The sequence below is a fragment of the Pogona vitticeps genome, chromosome 2 (genome assembly GCF_051106095.1).
Source record: "Pogona vitticeps strain Pit_001003342236 chromosome 2, PviZW2.1, whole genome shotgun sequence".
Classification (NCBI taxonomy): Eukaryota; Metazoa; Chordata; class Lepidosauria; order Squamata; family Agamidae; genus Pogona; species Pogona vitticeps.
In genome coordinates this window covers 191,721,903-191,729,092 of record NC_135784.1, presented here as the reverse complement: position 1 = coordinate 191,729,092, position 7,190 = coordinate 191,721,903, and the positions used below count along the sequence as shown (strand labels likewise).

The window sequence follows — 7,190 nt, the reverse complement described above, 5'->3', positions numbered from 1 at the left end:
TGATTACCGTATTTTTCGCTCCATGGGATGCACCTCTCCATAAGACGCACCTCATTTTTAGGGGAGGAAAACAGGAAAAACATTCTGGCAATTTCGCCTCGCTGGGCCCGCGGGGGTGGAGGTGGGGGGCCTTGGAAGGGTCCAAGAGTGCCTTCCAGGAGGCTCCCCCTGCCCCTCCCCGCGGGGCCAGCGAGGCAAAATCACCAGCTTCCATGACCCTTCTGAAGCTTTCCAAGCCACAGAAAGGTCCTGGAAGCTTGTGATTTCGTCCCCACAGGGGTGGGGGGTGGGGGGAGCCTCCGAAGGGTCCTGGAAGACACTCTCGGACCCTTTGGAGGCTCCCCCTGCCCCCCTCCCGCAGGGCCAGCAGGAGCAAAATCGCCAGCTTCCAGGAAGATCGCAATTTTGCCCCCGCTGGCCCCGCGGGGGATGGGGGTAGAGGGAGTCTCCAAAGGGTCCTGGAAGGCACTCTTGGACCCTTTGGAGGCTCCCCCACTATCCCCCTGATGGGCCCTGGGGAGTGCTATTTTACAATATTCAGTCCATAAGACACAGGCACTTCACACACACACACACACACACTTTTTTTGGGTGGGGGAAGTGCGTCTTATAAAACAAATGCGGTAATCCCGGCTGAAGTGAGGGGGGGAGAAAAGCAATCAAGCATGCAAGACCTATTGGAAATTCACAGAAAACAAATAGAGCCAGTCAGCAATGCACAGAGAACAAAGGGGGCAGGTTGAAAATGCAAAGAGAACAAAGGAAAAAGCAAGAGAAGGATGCAGGACGCATCGGAAATGGGAAAAAAACCCCAAACCAACCAGCCCCCCCAAGACCCATCAGAAAAGGGGGAAACCAACAATCCTCCCAAGACCCATTGGAAATGGGGGGAAATGCTAACAAACCCCCCAAGACCCATCATAGCACAGAAACATAACCCCCCAGCTCAAAACCATGCTGCAAAAACACCCAGAACAGTTTTTAAAAAGCAGCCCTTACTAGGCAGCCCGAAGCCTCCATGCAAACACACACACATGCTCACTCAGAAGCAGAAGTGAGGCAGTCCCAAGCCTCCTCTGATGCACACTCTCTAACTGCTGGGGCAAAAGAGCTATAAAGAAGCAGCCTTGTTGCCACCTACAGTTAGAAATGTGAATTTCCCGCCTTTTCCCTCTGCCTTTTTCTGTTTGTAAGTGGAAGCTCTGGTTGCAAGTAGAAGCAAAATTTTGTGGCCTGAGCCAGTCATAACTTGAAATTGTCGTAAGTAGGGATGTTTGTAAGTCGAGGCACCACTGTATTCAGTACTTCTGTATCTGTGCCAGAGTACACAAGGGTTGATAGTTGCACTTCCTAAGATGTCAGTAGAAACTGAATACTGTTGCTGGATTTCATTCTTATGTCTTTTAAGCAATAATGTTTAGAAGTTTAATTGGAGTACAATTTACCCTGAAAACAGAGAGATGGTTCAGGATAGGGAAGCTGTTTTATTATTATTATTATTATTTTATTTGTACCGTCAACAAAATTGATCCTGAACAGGATTTCTTCAGGCCTACTTTACTTATTGCAAAAGAATAGGCTGAGTTTCCAAGAAAGGTATGGCGAGACCCTAGTTCCTTGAAAGCCACATTGGCCAGGATCCTATTGTGCTACATTATCATGTAACAGCAATCTCACAAACAAGAGAAGACGGTCTGCCAGCAGTGTCTTGCATGTACTGTTGTCCTGTAGTTGTGCAATGAGGTACAGTATGTCGTTGGTTGTGCAAATGGATGCATGACTGGCAACCAGGAAACTATAAAAATTGTACATTTACCTACATGGTATTTTGCAGTAGGAGTTTGGCCACTGCTACAAGTTCATTGGCTCTATGTGTTTATTTACTTCGCAATCCTGGAGCCCTTTTCTCATCACTTGCACCTATGTACCTGTGCCAGGTCACAATTTGGAGAGTGTTCAAGTAACATCAGAATCCCATCAGAAATTAGAAATCAAAGGGCCACTGCTTCGTCCATCAGTTCCTCTTCATTAGTTTTACTTCCACCTTACCCTAGGGATGTGGTGGCGCTGCGAGTTAAACTGCTGAAACCTCTGCTGTAACTCAGAAGACCTGCTAGCAATATATACAGCATGCAAATGAAATAAATAGTTCCTCCCGACAGAAGATTAGCATGGCCCCTGCACAAGGATGACATGCAAATTCGTGAAGCGTTCCATATTTTTTTAGAGGGATATGGTGGCGCTGCGGGTCAAACCGCAGAAGCCACTGTGCTGCAAGGTCAGAAGACATGCAGTTGTAAGATTGAATCCACGCGATGGAGTGAGCCCCTATCACTTGTCCCAGCTCCCGCCAACCTAGTGGTTCGAAAGAATGCAAATGCAAGTAGATAAATAGGTACCACCACGGTGGGAAGGTAATGGCATTCCGTGTCTAGTCACGCTGGCCACGTGACCATGGAATATTGTCTTTGGACAAACGCCAGCTCTATGGGTTGGAAACTGAGATGAGTACCGCCCCCTAGAGTCGGACACGACTGGACAAATTGTCAAGGGGAACCTTTGCCTTTACACCAGGCTTGTCCAACCTGCAGCCCGAGGGCCGCATGCAGCCCAGGTCAGCTCATAATGTGGCCCAGTGCAGTTTTTTTTAAAAAAGAAATTCCAAAGTTTCAAGTTACACTGCCGGCGCTTGCGTGGCCGGGGCATGTCACAACAGTAGAGGGGGAGAGAGAGAAGGAAAGAAGGAGTGGGAGGGGAGGGGACAGGGGGGGCTGTGTGACTGCATTGTGCCATCCCCATCAATAGGTGGACCCCCTCCCGGCCCCATAAAGCTGCCGGAGTCAAAGCTGGCAGCCTCTGCTGTCTGAGATCGCAGCTGCCGGTAAGCGCACTTGGAGCAGGGCTGCGGAGGACGGCTAGGGCTACCCCCCCTTGCGGCCCAAAGGAAATGTATATGTCGCCCAAACCAATTTTTCATCTTCTAATGTGGCCCAGGGAAGGTGAAAAGTTGGACACCCCTGCTTTACACTATAGTCTTGGTCATTCTGAAGATTGTCATCAGAAGTAGAAGCAGAACCAATAGGAAGAGGAATGGATGTGGCACTGGACACTTGTGTCTTATAAACTTCCATCTTCCAGCAAATTCAAACTTTTAATTCTATGAGAGGATGCCTGTTTGTCCTCCAGCTAGCCAGAAAGAGACTAGATACCATTTGGGTGAAACAAGACCGACTATGTAAGATCTGCAGAGCTGTCATTTATGTGATCTTTATTTAAATTTCCTGCTGATCTTCTGGCGTCTCTCTTTCAGTCTCATTACTCCTAGCTGTAAATATAAACATAAATGGCTTATTACCAGGTAAGTCATCATAAGACCTTGCCATGCAGCCCTCAAAACTAAAGACGTAAATGATTCCTGAGGTGGTCTCCCCTCCTCTCCTTGGACCCCAGACCAAAAGCATGTTGGGCAAGCCCCCTTTCCCTTCCAGTGTCACTGCCCAACACAAACCCTTCCGAGTGACCACCTACTTAGCCAAGCGCCACCCTGACTACCTGATGTCAGAGTCAGCAAAAACACCTTCCCCACCAGGGAAAGCTAGATGAGAAAGCCAGAATTCCTGCTCACCTAGTACAACCTTCACTGAAAAGAGGGTGTGTAAGATGAGCAAAGCAGCAAGAGGCTGCTTGAACGATCCTTGCCTTGTGTGTTTCCGCCTCCAGTTGCCCACTTGAGAAGAAAAGCCAATGGTTTCCACCCCTCACTTGGCAGTCCTCTGAGCTGTGCCTCCAGAGGGTGAATGTTCACAGTTCCTCACAAAATTAATCAGAAAAATAGCAATGCTAAATACAAACCTACAGTCATAGTCCAGACACACTTTCTTGCATCTTTTGTAGTCAGCTGGCACAGATTTCTTTTGCTACTGCAGGAAAGCTTGTGGCAGTTGACAATGGTTGAAACTAATGAGTATGTACTTCTTTGGAGCTCTACATTGCCCATATTTCATGTTATGAGTAACAGCAGAGACTGCAAAGAACTGTTGGATGTGTTTTCTGATTCTTTAGATTTTGGAAAATGGCAATACTGAAAGAGCAGCAGCCTTCTGCTACTCAATGAGCAGAAACACGGTCATTGATAAAAGTATAGTTGCTTGATAAAATTGTTTACATGTGCAGTGATGATTGGAAGGGAGAAGTATGCATCCAGCGCCTTTGTTTCTTTATGCTATGAGGCAGAAAGAAAACTGCAAGAGGCAGAGATGTGGGGTGGAAAAATTTTCTAGTGCTATGTTTTTTTTGCAGAAAATGTTCTACACCATATGTACTGTATATCTACATTTATCCATAGATATCTGGGCTGTTGTACTCAGTCATGTTAGATGAGCTAAATATAGGATATGAACTTCTATAAGTTTTTCTTTTAAAGGGGCAAGCACAGAAAAACCCTAGTGCTCATTTGTCCATGGGGGAGGGAGGACTGAAAAATAATGTATGACAGCCTTTTCCTGTACACAATGCAGTCAGCTTCTGATTTAGTCCGAGTTAGACTTTTGCATCGTGTATTTGTCCTCAATAAACTAAAAAATGAACACACTGCTCATCGTATTTCTACTTTACAAAATTACATGTAGCCAAGGCAAAATGGTGGGAAGTTGCCTGTGCCCAAAGACTCATATACCTCCTCCAGTGAAACTGAATATTCACCTAGTGGTACTGAATCACATCTTTCCCAATTTAAAATGGAACTGAGAAGCAGCACAGAGAGTGAATGTGTGAGGCTGAAGATACTATAGTTATACTTTAGCAAAATGAAGTTAAGCTGTTGATGTGTGATGTATCAGATACAGCTCTCTTTAGTTTTGTATTTTTTAAAAAAAATAGGCAGTGTGATTTTTGTTAAATATAAGGGAAGTATATGCTGTTTTCTTCACGTTACAAATATTCTAATGAAATAATTTCCACATAAAACTTTGTGTTTGTTGTTATGTGCCATTAAGTTGCATCCAACATATGGTGACCCTATGAATGAATGACCTCCACAACGCCTGATCCCCACCAACCCTGCTGAGTTCTTGCAGTCCCAAGTTTGTGGCTTCCTTTAAGTAGCCAATCCATCTTGTATTGGTCTTCAACTTGTCCTGCTGCCTTCCACCTTTCCCACAACTATTGTCTTTTTCAGACAATCCTACCTTCTTGTGATGTGCCTAAAGTAGGACAGCCTCAGTTTCAACATTTTTGCCTCCAGAGATAATTCAAGCTTGATTTGGTCTAGAACCCACTTTAACTCATTTAACTCACTTGTTTACCATTTAAATTAAACACACTAAATTAGATAACATTTAGAGCATTGAAAATTTTTCCAGTTCTATTTTTCCCCGGAAAACCCTCATTAATGGCTAGATGTCTCAAAGGTAAAGGTAAAGGTTCCCCTTGACAATTTTCGTCCAGTTGTGTTCGATTCTAGGGGGCGGTGCTCATCCCCGTTTCCAAGCCATAGAGCCAGTGTTTTGTCCGAAGACAATCTTCCGTGGTCACATGGCCAGTGCGACTTAGACACGGAACGCTGTTACCTTCCCACCGAGGTGGTACCTATTGATCTACCTGCATTTGCATGCTTTCGAACCGCTAGGTTGGCGGGAGCTGGGACAAGCGACGGGCGCTCACTCCGTCCCGTGGATTTGATCTTACGACTGCTGGTCTTCTGACCCTGCAGCACAGGCTTCTGTGGTTTAGCCCACAGCGCCACCACGTCTCAAACCCCCACTGTAAAAGAGGTATTTTACAATCTAATAAACTTAGAACTGCAGAGCTGAAAGGGACCCTATGGTTCATTGAGTTCAAGGAGGCACAGTGGGGAATCGAACTCCCAACCTCTGGTTCCACACTAAAACCCTGAGCTCTCCAAACAGCTTAATAGGCATTAGACACCTTTATAAGCCAGTGCAGCCAAAGGATGCACCCTTATAGTCTCCAGGAGAAAGCAAAGTCTAGAGCAATATCTTGTAAAAGGCCACATAGTCTCTCTTTCCCCACCAAGCGATGTTTTTTCTGCCCCTTGTTATAGATTCTAGACTAAGTGTTCTACATCTCATCCTTTGGTGTAAAGTGAGGTTCATCCTTTGAAAAGACCTTATTCATCTAAAGTAGAGATCCTTCCAGCATTGCTCTGCCATCAGTTCACTAGCCAACTCTTGCTTGGGCTTTAGGGCTTCAAATATTTTTAAAATGTGCATTTGTTGTTGAATGAGTTATACTTTGCTAACATGTTCCGTTTTTGTTTCTGTTTATTATTATAAGCTAAAAAAGCGAATATCTATGTAATGAACAGTTTAGAACTGACAAAAAAAACCCACTGATCATGTTTTTTAAAAATAATGATTCAGCAGTTGTTGCACTACTCTTTCAAAGTAACATCGTCACCCTAAAAAGTAATGTCTGGAATCTAGTAGGAAATCAGAACTAAACTAAGCCCATGTTCATTTGCCAAATCTCCATTGGTTCAATGGCCTGGTCTAGTTGTGACTTATTACTGGATTTCAGCCATGTAAATACAGTATAGCACTGCCAGGCCCCACATGTGATTTTCCTTTAGGTAAGAGCTGCTGTACCTGATCAGGTTCTGCAGGAAGAGACTGAATCACAGTTAAAGTACGAAGAATTCCCTGGTGAGTTGCTGCAGTGTTGGTTTTCGAGCAAAACAGCTCCACTCTGCTCTGTTCATGTAAGGTGCAAGTTCATAATCCTATTCTTAGATACACCTAAGAACTTTGAGATGATGGAAACATCTGCTTTCCTCTACTTCAAGAAACAGAAGAATTGGCGAGCCAAACGGGCTGGATGGAGAAAACTGTGTATGGTACACAGATGAAGAATTAATTTCATTACTCAGAACTGGACAGAGCAGATGCTGTACTCTATTCTGTGATTTGAAAAAGGTTAGGACAAAGACGTAGTGTTTTATGCTATAGAACTTAGATGTATTTATTTATTTAAAATATTTTTACTCCACCTTTCTCCTTAAAAAGGACCAAAGGCGGCTTACATCATTAGAAGACAGCATTTGAAGCTAAAAGCAGTAAATATACAAATACTAACAAAGATCAAACAAATCCTACATTAAAAAAGCCCAATAAAACAAAAGCAACACCAAAAACACATTCAAAGCAGTAAGAAACAACCATCCATTAAAAACC

The 7,190-nt window shown here is 44.4% G+C and overlaps 1 pseudogene; it reads left to right on the top strand.

The window, feature by feature from the left end:
• The first annotated feature begins 2,158 nt into the window (after positions 1-2,158).
• Positions 2,159-2,223, top strand: LOC140705265 (U6 spliceosomal RNA; annotated as a pseudogene).
• Positions 2,224-7,190: the final 4,967 nt, after the last annotated feature.